The sequence below is a fragment of the Molothrus ater genome, chromosome Z, assembly GCF_012460135.2.
Source record: "Molothrus ater isolate BHLD 08-10-18 breed brown headed cowbird chromosome Z, BPBGC_Mater_1.1, whole genome shotgun sequence".
Classification (NCBI taxonomy): Eukaryota; Metazoa; Chordata; class Aves; order Passeriformes; family Icteridae; genus Molothrus; species Molothrus ater.
This window is the reverse complement of record NC_050511.2, coordinates 63,856,616-63,868,775: the sequence shown is the minus strand read 5'-3', so window position 1 is coordinate 63,868,775 and position 12,160 is coordinate 63,856,616. Positions and strand designations below refer to the sequence as shown.

At 42.0% G+C, this 12,160-nt stretch overlaps 1 protein-coding gene across 2 annotated transcripts in view; it reads right to left on the bottom strand.

Annotated features, from left to right (window-relative positions):
- The window catches only part of APBA1 (amyloid beta precursor protein binding family A member 1), an 82,708-nt gene extending 72,977 nt beyond the window's left edge, over positions 1 to 9,731 (bottom strand). For both annotated transcript variants that reach the window (XM_054517821.1, XM_036402726.1), the window contains exon 1: positions 9,613 to 9,731. The gene's annotated coding sequence lies outside the window, so the exon portion shown is untranslated. The remainder of the gene's footprint in view (positions 1 to 9,612) is intronic.
- Between the last annotated feature and the right edge of the window lie 2,429 nt (positions 9,732 to 12,160).

The window sequence follows — 12,160 nt, the reverse complement described above, 5'->3', positions numbered from 1 at the left end:
TGTCTTCAAAATATTCATTTAACAAACAAGTGTTCAAGAATAAACAGACTTCAGAAATTATAGCAGTCTGAATATGTAATTCAGGCACAACAGCAGGTGCTTTTTACATTGTATGCTAAGTCCTTGTTATGTATTTGGCATTGCCTTGGTTACGGCAAGTAACAACACACCAACAGGCTGTGTCATCAAAATACACCAGATGGATGCTCCACTTACACAAATCTCTTCCCTTCCCCACTCCTCTCCTCCAAATAGGATGCAACTTTTAAGAGCAGGGATAGGCATCAACATGGAAAACCTATGTTGATAATCGCTTCCCTGCCAAAGTGTAATCACTGTACCAATAACTTCAGTCAAAAATAATGCTAAAATTTGGACTTGATAACAAAAGCCACAGTGTCTGCAAGGCTTCGTGAAGTTTGACCAGGTGAACATGAACTACACACAACTGAAAGTCTCAGTCAAATCTCTTTTTTTTTTCCTAAATAACCTGCTTCTGTGGCCAGCTTCAAGCTCCCTGCACACTGCCAGAGAAGGTGACTGATTTTTTTTGCACTTTCAACATCCTAATTTGTCTTCCTAGAGGGGAAAAAAAATCAACTAGACTCCTCTGTTTCCCACATTTTCCCCACTATGAACTCACATATGCTACTGACTGATGTCCAAGCAGATCAGACAGAAGAACAGGGCAAGGCCTCTTCCTCATCAGGTGGCACCAGTGGAAAACAGAAGGGTTTTCCATGAGGCTGCAGAACACTTCACACTGAGCAACTTTTCTCTGTAACCACAGCCCTCCTTCCTAAAACCCCCAGTATTACAGGCTATTCAAACTAAATGCAAATAATTATAGGTAACTCAAAGCACAACGCCTCACATTTCAAAGATGTGATGGCTTTGCACTGGCAACAATGTCTTCCCATGTGAGCATGAATGGCCACAGGTGGCAGGTGAAGACCAGTGAAACCTGCCTGAAGGGGTGAGTTTTATCTGGACTGCACACACTGCTCCGTACCTCACTACATCTGAAAAGTTAACACAGACAAGGAGGCCACCGAGGTTTGTAGACTACTACACTTGCGTGAGCTACTACAATTGTGTAAGATATTGCAAAAAGAAATGAAGTCATGGGATTCCAGTCATACACTGGAGAGAGGGAGTCTTCAACAAGCAGAGTAAATAAAGTGACTATAGATTTGCACATGATTGGAGGAGGTTAGTCTTTAAGGTAGGAAGTATGTGCCTGATTTTTTGATACACTGAGCATAATAACACAGACACAGAATATTACAAAAACAGAAGAAGAGCAGGGCTTTTTGTGTATTATCCTTCAGTCTTTACATTTCATATGATTACTAAAATTTCAGATTGATTTTGGAATTATTTTGACTGAAAAAAATATGATACTCTTCCTTCCATCACAAGAAACTCTGAATTAATCAGATCATCTGACTATCCCATCCTGTGAATCCCTTCCTTGTAATTTCACCCTCTGGTTTTCAGGCGTAAAATACCTAAAAAAGTATACATAACCCTTAGTGTTTCAAATGGCCAATGGCCCTAAAATTACTGTTTTACACACCGCTATTTGAAAACACAAGGGTCTTGGGCAAGCAGCTAAAACCCTTTCTTTCACATACAAATAAAGTTCTGTTTCTCAATGCAAAAAAGGAACTCTTACCTTACTGTTGTTCATGCTATTCTGCTATCCATATTATACCTGGTGTACATATATGAACTTGCACTACAGTGCCTGAGGATGCCACTGCTTACAAGATCGTAACACAGATTTAATGCTGAAGATCAAAATTAAGTCGTGAGCTGTCCAGGCTTCAACAGTTACATACTAGAAGGAAAAAAAAAATATTTGAACCTCTAGTCATTATCTTCATGGATAAAGTGGCTGTGGCTGAAGAAAATGTATGTTCAATAAAATATGAATTTACACACCAAAAATGTGTGTAATATATAAAATGTGTGTGATATATAAAAATTGCCTTTGCTCCATGCACAAAAAGGTTGTTCACTCCACTTTTAATTCCTAGAGAATCACCAAAAGTCAATCAAGTTTTGAAGTATGGACCTTTCTACTTTTCTGAAAATCTACTGTATGAATGTTAACTATATACAAGCTGCAATTGTGCTTCTAGTATTTAGTTTTCAAACAACTATATTTCCATGCTGACATTCAGCTTAAACTCCTTCTACTTGCTATTAGGAGGCAATTTATCCTGAAGGGGGTCTGACAGGGAACCAGGTCTCCTTTAGGAAACGCTAAATGCCACTGTCCTTGGTCAATGATGGCTAACAATGAGACACCAGTGACACAGGCACTGTCATACCCAGAGCAATGGAAGACATCAGCTGATGCTCCATGTCACCTGGATAACCAATATAACCCAAAGAGTTATCCAATACATTACTAAGAATACTTTATATTTAAAAAAAAAATTACACACATGCACACATCCTAAGCAATATATTCTTCTCTCCTCTTTCCAGCTTACTTACTTGGCCTTCTTTGACACAAAAAAAATTTGCTTAAGAAGCTGGGTTATTTTGACTTCAAATCCAGAAATAACCAAGTCTGTAGCTAACTAGGGTTGTTGGTTTTTTTTTTAATAGTGTAGTTTGGTTTTAATCCAAAATATGTTTGAAATATTGTTGATCAAAGCATTAAGTCTGTGTTACTCTTAAATATAAATGTTTCATGTAGCTTTTAAATTTGCATTCAAAAGCAGCTTAACCTAAGCTGAAATAAAGACATACAGTTTACTAAGGTAAAGAAATAGAAAGATATGTAAGGATCTGTTAAGCCCACACTCAACTTTAACTGCAACTAGAATCAGTATGGGCCAAAGGGTGTCACACTGAAAATACAACGCATTAGAACTGCCTGACTTGGGCACGACTTTGAACTGGGGCTAGGCAGTCAGACTAACCATCAGGAAGCTGCAATTAAAAGTCTAAAGCCTGGATGCTGAAGCTAATGCAGAGTCAATATTATGAACTACAGCGCTGTCCCCTTGGGCTAATGCCCATTTCCCTGCCAAGAAGGCATCAAGCTCAAACATCTCCTTCCCATGCACCTTGCAGCTTGGTCCCACAAGAGGAAGATTTTGAGGACTTTGGGATTTTCTCATTGTTACGAAATAAAATTAAGATGCCAAAATCTGAATGATGCTGTGGCAATCTCATAAGTGGATTACATTAATCATTTATCAGCAAGGAATGATAATTGTTAAGCAAAAGCAGAACCCTGTTCATCCTTATTTATCACTCTGAGACAAAAGGTGAATACAGAACAGCTGTGAATACCAGAAATACACACCAAGGGGAAAGGGTATGTAAAATGTCCACTAAAAATGCAATGGAATTACAAAGCTAAAGGTTGGTTTTGCACTGATGCCTATTTAATATAAATTTTTGTCACCTCACCACAGCCTTCTTAGTGGCAGAGATTTTCTCATTAAGTTAAATGTGACTGCATTGCACATACACACTAGGAATGCTGCTTAATAAATCTTCCATTTCTTAAAAAGAGTGCTATAATTTTGAAACCGCTATAAAATAAATTCATACCAAGAACATAAGTTTCTAAACTAGTGAACAATAATTTCCTCCTTCTTGACCATCTAAAAAAATAAATTTGAGGTCATTGACTTGGCTAATACAGCCAACACACCTGTATTTCAGGGCTTTCCTAAGGAGAATGGTAGTGGTAAGAACACATGGTACAGGCCCTTCACCCCAACACTCCTGCTGCCCCAAATGCCAGCAGCAAAGCAAGCAGCTTTCTGCATGGCAGCTTCTTCAGCAGAGGATGAGGAGGGCAGACTGGAGGAAGGCCTCTGTCCAGCAGTCATATCCCACCCCACCAGGACTCTAGCAAAACCTGCTGCATGAGCTGGTATTGGATACCATGTGAGGCACAGCACTCCATCTTGAGAGTTTCCTGCCCTGATTAAGCCAAGAGTTACAAACATGGCATGTGCAGCCCTTGTCTCAGTCATTTGGTTTGAGCAGAGCTTAGATCAGATGGCATCCAGGGATCCTTTCCAATTCAAATTACTCTGTGATCATAAAAAAGCTGGTGTGAGAAAGCTGTTAAGGAAAGAGAACGGAAAAAACCTCAGCTCCCCACACACCATACAACAACATACCAATCTCCTCTTCCAACAGTGGAGGCAGTACCCACCCTCCTAACATTTACCTGGGACAGTAACATATAAAGAACCTACTGGTTTTGCCTGTTTTTTGGATTTGAAGTATTAAAGCATTCTGCTGATGTTAGCCTGAGAAAAGCCTGGAGCGAGAGCTTTTACTCCATGCTTCTTCACCTGACTCAGGTGAGAGCTTTTTTAGACTCGGCTCTTCTTTTAAAAATGTTTTTCCTACTTTAATTTTATTTACTCTAAAGAGTCACATTCAAGACTTCCAAAGCACCAAGATTTCAAACATGATCAAAGTCCCATCAGAACAGACACTACACAAATACACGGTAACACTAAAACTGTTGGCATGAACTGCAACTTACATATAAGAATAAATAAATAAAAATTTTTAAATCCACAAATAAAACTTGAGCATATATTAGGAAAACCAGGTCACAGTTGTGTATGTTTAAAAACTTGCATTATGTTCTTTCTTTTTTCTTCCTCCTTCCTTTTACCCAGATCATAAGTTCTTGTTCATCCAAGTTTTGAGAAAGCATGTTTATTAAGAAAAAACTCAAATCAGAATGACCACCACAAGAAGAATGATCAGAAAGCTATTGTCTTTGGTACAGAAGTGAAAATTCTTGCAGAGAAATGAAAATATTTAATCAAATCAAAACCAATAAATACTAGATATTGAACGAACACCTTAACCACATATATACAGAAAGGCATTTCTCATCCTGACATGCATCCCCAAAATGGAAAAAATAAGGCAAAAGTGAGTCAGTGTAGGGTAGTCAAATAAGCTTTGCCAAAATGAGCATGTTTTGTAGCCTCCGTGGCTCTGCTGTTCTTGTGTTTTTCTGACCTGTGTTCAACTTTTGAGTTCAGAGTTTGAAAATTAAATTCAGCAGGCATGTTCCTAATATACAGAAAAGGTTCAGAAGAGTTTGAAAAAACTCTGAAAACTAGTTGGAAAAAGGAACTACCACCAAAAGGATTCAGCCTAAATTCCAGGTATGTGTTGCCCAGTTGTGACTAACTCACAGATTTTAATGAAGTCTTTCACTCCCTACAATTACATTTTTCTCAGATGGGTGACATCTTCTTAAGGAAAGTAGCATTTATGGAAGCGCTCATCAGAAAAGACACAATTCTTAATTGCTGCCTTGTGAACAAGATCTGATGGACCAAACAGCCCAAGAACAGGCTGGAAAACACAAAGGGGAAGGTATATGCCTAAAAAAAATAGTACTTAAACATTCTGAATTTTTCATTTTAATTGGAGAACATCAAAGGACATCATTTCCTTTTGCTAAGTGATAGGAAAAACAGAGGCTCCCAGTGTGGTTTACCTCATGCAGACTAGATATTGTTTTAAATATTTCTAATACATTTATTTCAGCTTCCTCGATAATGTTCAAAGCCCCACTGCTTATCCACAGACAGCTACTTACACAGGCTTGTGGGTGATGGAAACTTCTCCCAGTATATATCTTTAATTAGACAGAAATCACCACAGGAGACATGACAGACCAGGTGAGATGCCACCTGCCTAGCAGCATCTCAGTACAAACAGAACTCCCCAGAAATGGAATTGCGCTTTCATTCCTCCTCTCATGTCAACATGGATGGTTTCTAGCAGAAAGGGTTTAGTGTGAAAACACACATTCTAATGGTTTTGGAGTATCCTCAGCTAAGTCCTCTGCCATCCACAGCTGTCATGCACCCATTGTACTGCTTTTGTATTTATTTCTTCAGAATTAGAACAGACATTATCATCACGTGCCTGCATTTGTGAAAGCACCAAATAAAGATGCTTCCCTAGGCCCCTTCAGTAAAGCAACAAACGTGCAGATTTTTGGCAGAACATTGATGTGAGCAGTGGAAACAGAAAAATACTATCACACTGCTCTTAGCAGCCTCTTACCAGCAGTGACTTACCAAATCACTCATTATTGTGAAGAAAAACCAATCAATCTGTTTCTCAGAAACCTTTAACCCCTATGCAATACGTATAACTGGCAATCTGTTGGAAATAAATGAGCAAAGAGTTGTTTGCTAGAACACTCACTAAGAAGGAATCTTCACCTTCTAGGAAACCAGAAAAACACATTTAAAAATGCACTTATCAAGGGTTCACTTAAGACTATGGTAATATGATCTTGTTCAAAGTTAAGATTTAATTAATCAAGCCACACTGCCTATGGACAACATGTATTAAACTGAATATTAATTAAAAATTAATTATTAAAAACCTCTAATATTTTTAATAATCTTTTTTAAGATCTCAAGAAAAAATATCTGATTCTTTTAATTCATAATCTCATGTAAATCCAGAGCAGCTATGATCAATAACAGACAATTAAAGTGCCAAGGGAAAAATCCTGAAGTATCTAGGCCATGGGACACAAGTGAAAAGTTTGAGCTCTCAGCTTGATTTTTCCTGCATTTTGTCTGAAGACTCTGAACTTTATATTGTAATTCCTTTTTTGGTTTTATAGCATGTTCATTAGTTTTGGTTACTAACCCTGAACTCACATACATATAGCAACATGGTGTTTATTTTCCCAGCCACGTTTTCTGGACTTAAAATTAGTTATTTCCTGCTTTTGCTTGTAATAAACATTACCACACACTGACACAATCTAAAGCCAAGCAACAAAACCACTGCAAATGACTGGCGACACTGGCCTGTTAAAAATACAAAACAAGCAACTGAACAGGAGATTCCATTTTGTTTTACCCTCATGACTTTTCTGCTGGCTGTAGTGCTGATAAGCACTGCTTACAAAACAAAATGTTATCTACATTTCAAAGATGCACACAATCCTCATATTGAAAGCTTTCTAAGTTTAAGAACATAAGCATTGCATGTGACTGTGGATTAAAACAGTATCAAAAAAGTCAGAAGCCAGTTCCCAGTCAAATTAAAATCTATTCAGATCTCATATGCAAAGAGTTCAGGTTTCTCATTTGCGTTCCCATTCAGATACATGACACAAACTTTAGCCTCAAAATTAGTACTCCCTTTATTCAAAGTGTTATGGATTACTTACATTACCACAGAGCAAACAAAACCTTCAGATTTATAAGATCCTCAAAATAATAAGGGCATGATAGACTACAAGATGATGGACTACAAGATTCTCACCTTTGGTGTCCACCACATCCCATATCACAAAATCTCCTCTAAAGCATTAGCTCCCATGTTTTAAATACATGAAGGCAATTCTATTCAATTAAAAAAAAAAAAGAAAGAAAATGAAAAACAAAATACCAGAATGCATTCCCTTCCCAATATATATGAAATTGCAAACTTGTCATAAAAGATTTCATATTAAGTAACCAAACAGGGTTATACTAGAAAGCTTTGGCATGTTTCCCTCTTCACACACCAGAACTATCTTTTCTATCTACCTATATGTACCAAATCACCTTCCCAGCATTCTTACATTTTTGAGCTGAAGAGCTAATCAGTAAATACTTTTGACAGCCTTTCAATAGGCTGGCCTTGCATCTGTTAAAAGACAGCATAGTAGCCAGAACGTTTGCTATTTTAAGGGAAGATAATGCACTAATGTAAAATAGAAATATCGTTTTAAGCTACAACTAAGCTACAAAATTCAGAGCAATGAATTACATGATTCACAGCATCCAGCCAACCTTGAACCACCATTACTTTGTAGAAATCAGTTTGGCCTAAAAGCTCATTGATATATTAATCTCAGACCACATTTTCCAAGGAAGGCAAGCTGTCTTTCACTACGGTTTACATTTCACTCATTAAACATCCAAAACACTCATCTAAGGTACGCTACAACACTAAATGTTCTGCTTTTTCAGAGTTTCTTGTGGTTGTCCATTATTATTCACCCAACACTTTATTTTTCTGTACAAACACACATGAATGCACAGAATTCAATAGTAACTGTTCTCCTTCCCTCCTGAACAGCACTTCCGGGCAGTCTATCCTGCTCCTTTCTCACACAGCACTAGAGATAAAGGCAAACCTGCACCTCACTTTTGATTTGGCAGCACATAGAGAATAAACACATTCTATGGCACCATCACCTTTTGGGAAGAATAGACATCACATGCTTGTTCCTGATATGGGCTGCAAAGGCAGGTGCAGGTGGTCCAGATTTAACAGCAATGCAGCAGAACCAGGAGTACTATGACTGGAATATTGGCAAGTTATTTGGGACCCCATGGGCCACAGCTGCAGAGCAGTCTCAAAACTGCAGCCACCTGGGTGTACTCTCATTAGCTGGTGTAATGTGACGCATGTCAAAGACAAGAAAAAACGCTACATAGCTGATCTGCCCTACACCCACATTAGCTCACTCTTAATGTATGCAGAGTCAGGCAAACATCTCTGCCTTCTAGTTCCTCAGCAGCTATGAAAGCAGCCAGATCTGCAATGCACTCTCTAAACCAAACTGCAATTCCACAGCCCGAAAAATCTACAACAGGAGAAAGCAAAAAGATGTAGTTTTCCATCCTAGACCCACATCCCCATCTCTCTTAAAGAGAAGATTTATGATGGCAGTAAAAGAAGTCTTGGTAGACTGCTCCTATTGACTCTGATCCTTACAGAAAGCAGATGTAATGTACACCGCTGCACTGACCGCGACTGTGATTTAGGCAATCATTGTTTTCAAACTGCTTCTCCGGGGGAAAAAAAAAAAAAAAAGAAAAAAAAAATTAAAAGAAAAATCAAGACGTCTTCCATTTCCTGAAAGCAGAACGTGATGGTAGCAGATGTCACCTTCCCCCCAGCCCAGGGGTGGAGAGCATGCTCCAAGGGGAGGACGGGGAGATACGGGCCCCCTTGGGTTCCCTGCTGCAAACCGGGACGCGGCCGCAAACCCCGGCAACATCTCCCGACGGAAGGGGCTGCTGAGACTGTCCTGCTGCGACGGCGACCATTCGATCGCCGGATGCGAAATCCCCACGTTGCCCCCGCCCCCCACCATTTCTCCTTTCCACCACAGAAAAGGTGCGCGTAGGAAAAAATAAAAAACAGCAAAGCAGCGCACTGATTTCAGGTCCACGGCTCCACACGACATTATTCTACACACACCCCACCCCCACTAAATAAAATAATGGAACAAATAAACGGAGGGAAAGCACGCAATGCCTCGCCAGAGGCCGGGGTGGAGGCGGTCATGGCCGCGTTGGCGCCGCTCCCCGCAGCCCGGGGCAGGTGCAGAGCTGCCCCGCTGGCTCGGAGATGCGCGCACGCCCACGCAGCCCGACAGAGGCCGCCGAGCACCCGCACCCCGCTGCGGGCGGGAGCCGCCGGGTGGGACCGGCCCGGCACACCGCTGCGGGCGGGACAGGCCCGGCATCCCGCGCCGGGAACCCGCCCCGCGGGCCCGCTGCCGCCCCGACACCGCGGCGGGGGCGCGGCCGGACCCCCCTCCCGCTCCCGGCCGCGACCCCTCCGCACCTGGTGCGGGTCCGCGCCGCCTCCTCAGCAGGCAGGGCGGCTCCGGCGGGGGCGGCGATGCAGCGCAGGGCGGAAAGCCCAGCAGCCGGCCGCTCCTCCCGCGGCCACCATCTTCCTCTTCCTCCTCCTCCTCCTCCTCCTGCCGCCGCCAGCACCGCCCGGGCCGGCCCCTCCCGCCGCACCGCCCTCACGCGTCAGCACGCCCGCCCGCTCGCTCGCTCCCTTCCTCCCTCCCTCCCTCCCGCTGCCTCCCGGCGGGAGCGGGCCCCGACGGGCGTGGGCGGTGCCGCCCCACTGGCCCGGCGGGGTCGGGGGTCGGCGCGGCTCGGTTCTGCTGCTCCCAGCGCGGCTCCTGCCCCGGCCCCGCGCCGGTCACACGCCCGGCGCTCTCCGGACCGGCTGGCAGCGCCTGGGCAGCTCGGAGCCAGGGAGGCCTCCAGGGCACCGACCTGTCCGTCTCACCTTCCCTGGGCACGGGCCCCGCAGGCTCGGTGGCCCAGGAGGTGAGGAGGTGTGAGGGTGGGTGTGCCATGCGCCCCATCCGCATGGCAGCTGCGAGCGGGCCTTGGTCGTCCTCCTCACCTGGGGAGAAGCTGCAAAGACCGAGGTGCAGCACAGCTAACCAAATTGCGCACGCAGCCTGCAGGGAGGCTTACTGCTATGCTAGGAAGGGCTTGGCAGTGCCTCTTTCCCACAATACCTACGCCCGTGTTCGTGTACGCAAACACAGCGTTGCATCTATAGTCCGGCTGTAAACTGTCTCGCGCATATTCTCCAAGCTCCTGCTCCCTGTACTTAACTGTCTCAGTGATTCCACACGTACAAACAAAATCCTGAAGTCCTCAAGATAGTGTCTTGCATTTTATGGTATTTAAACAAAATAAACTATCAGAAGAAATACAAGGTTTCTTTTTCACAGTCAGATTGATAACTAACCAGCTTTTTCATTTTAAAAAAGGCCAGGGGACTTTAAAAAAGCTAACAACTGATGAAAAGTTGTAGTATTGGCGACCTAAACTGGTACATTTTGACAGTATTTTTAATTTATCTCTTCATCTGTTGTGTCAGACATCTGTGAAGTGTTTAGGCAAACCCCACCGCAATCTACATATAAAGGCTTCTAACTAATTACTATGATAACTTGGTGTTAATTTGGATTTAAATTCTGTTTTCCCCCTTCTGGTGGATAGAGACTTTTTGGTTCTTGGTAACATCACCGCCTATTCCCCTGTTATGATATAGTTCTGTCACTCTATATTGCACAGCTGCATTTCTAAATGGCCAATGCCCAAATGCTACAGTATTCTCCAAATAAAGACTTAAAAAATGAGACTATGAAAAAATATGTTGAAAAGAATGAAGAAGTGAAGGAAACACATTTATTCTTTAGACAACTAATACCAAAGTCCCTTCCTCTGTTTTTAATACATTGTAACACTTCATTTCTTTCCCTCCTATGCTAATAGTTTCTATTCATCACTGGTTTTCTATCCTGTTCTGGAGGAACCTAACATTTGTAGCAAAAATAAATAAGCCTGGAGGCCATGTCTGTTCCCTTCTTTGCTATGTCCTATATGTATGGCCCTGGAACAGCCCCGGGTAACCACGACGTAAGGTGTATAAAATATGCATGACAGATTTCCAAAACTATCAATTCTTGGAGAATTTCGTTAGATAAAACACTTCACTTGCAATCAAGCTCTTTTCCCCTGCTCTTCCTCTCAAAATAATGAAGCATCTGGTCCCGAATGGGATCTTTGTCCTTTTCCAAGAGGGACGTTTGCCCAGGTGACCTCTAGGGGTCCTCCCCGACCTACGTTTTTCTGTTACATTTCTATCGTTTAGAAAGATTAACAGCAGTCTCAATGACTGCTAAATTATATCCTAGAGAAGTTTCATGTCCTAAACGCATTTTTCTCACACAGCTCCAATTACCGCATGTGTTTCACAGCCCATGATGACAGGTCTTTTAGCACATAAGCTGTCTGTGAACCTGAAGAGACAGACATTGCTAGAACACGACAGTATTAATATTGCTAATGCTGCATTAGCATTGACCTTCAGGCTCTTGTTTTCATTATCATCATTATTTAGTGAAATTTCAATCTAGAAAATTAAAACCAACTGAAAAACCAGTAAGAAAAGCACCAAGAATAATCTGTAACATTTATAAAATCAAGTAGCACTGCAGATGAATCAATACTGTCTGCTGGATATTAAATTATAACCTTCTGAGGGTGACAGTTTTGTAAGTAGCTGTGGTAATCAGTGACAAATACTTATCAGCCAGCTTCTGGCATATTCAGACAATCTTGCTAGGTAAAAAGTGCTATTTACACTGAACCTATTTTTTCATTGTATAGGGGGGTGGAGGGGGGAGGGAGAAGGAAGGGGGGTGTTGCTATTTATATACCCATTAGCCTAGATAAAAGCTTTGGCCCTGGCAGTTCAGACACATTTTTCCTACATTAGCTTACTAATCTAGTCAGCTTCTATGTGTTTTCAGGAACTGGACATTGCAGTGATCTTAGGTGTGTGTGACATTATT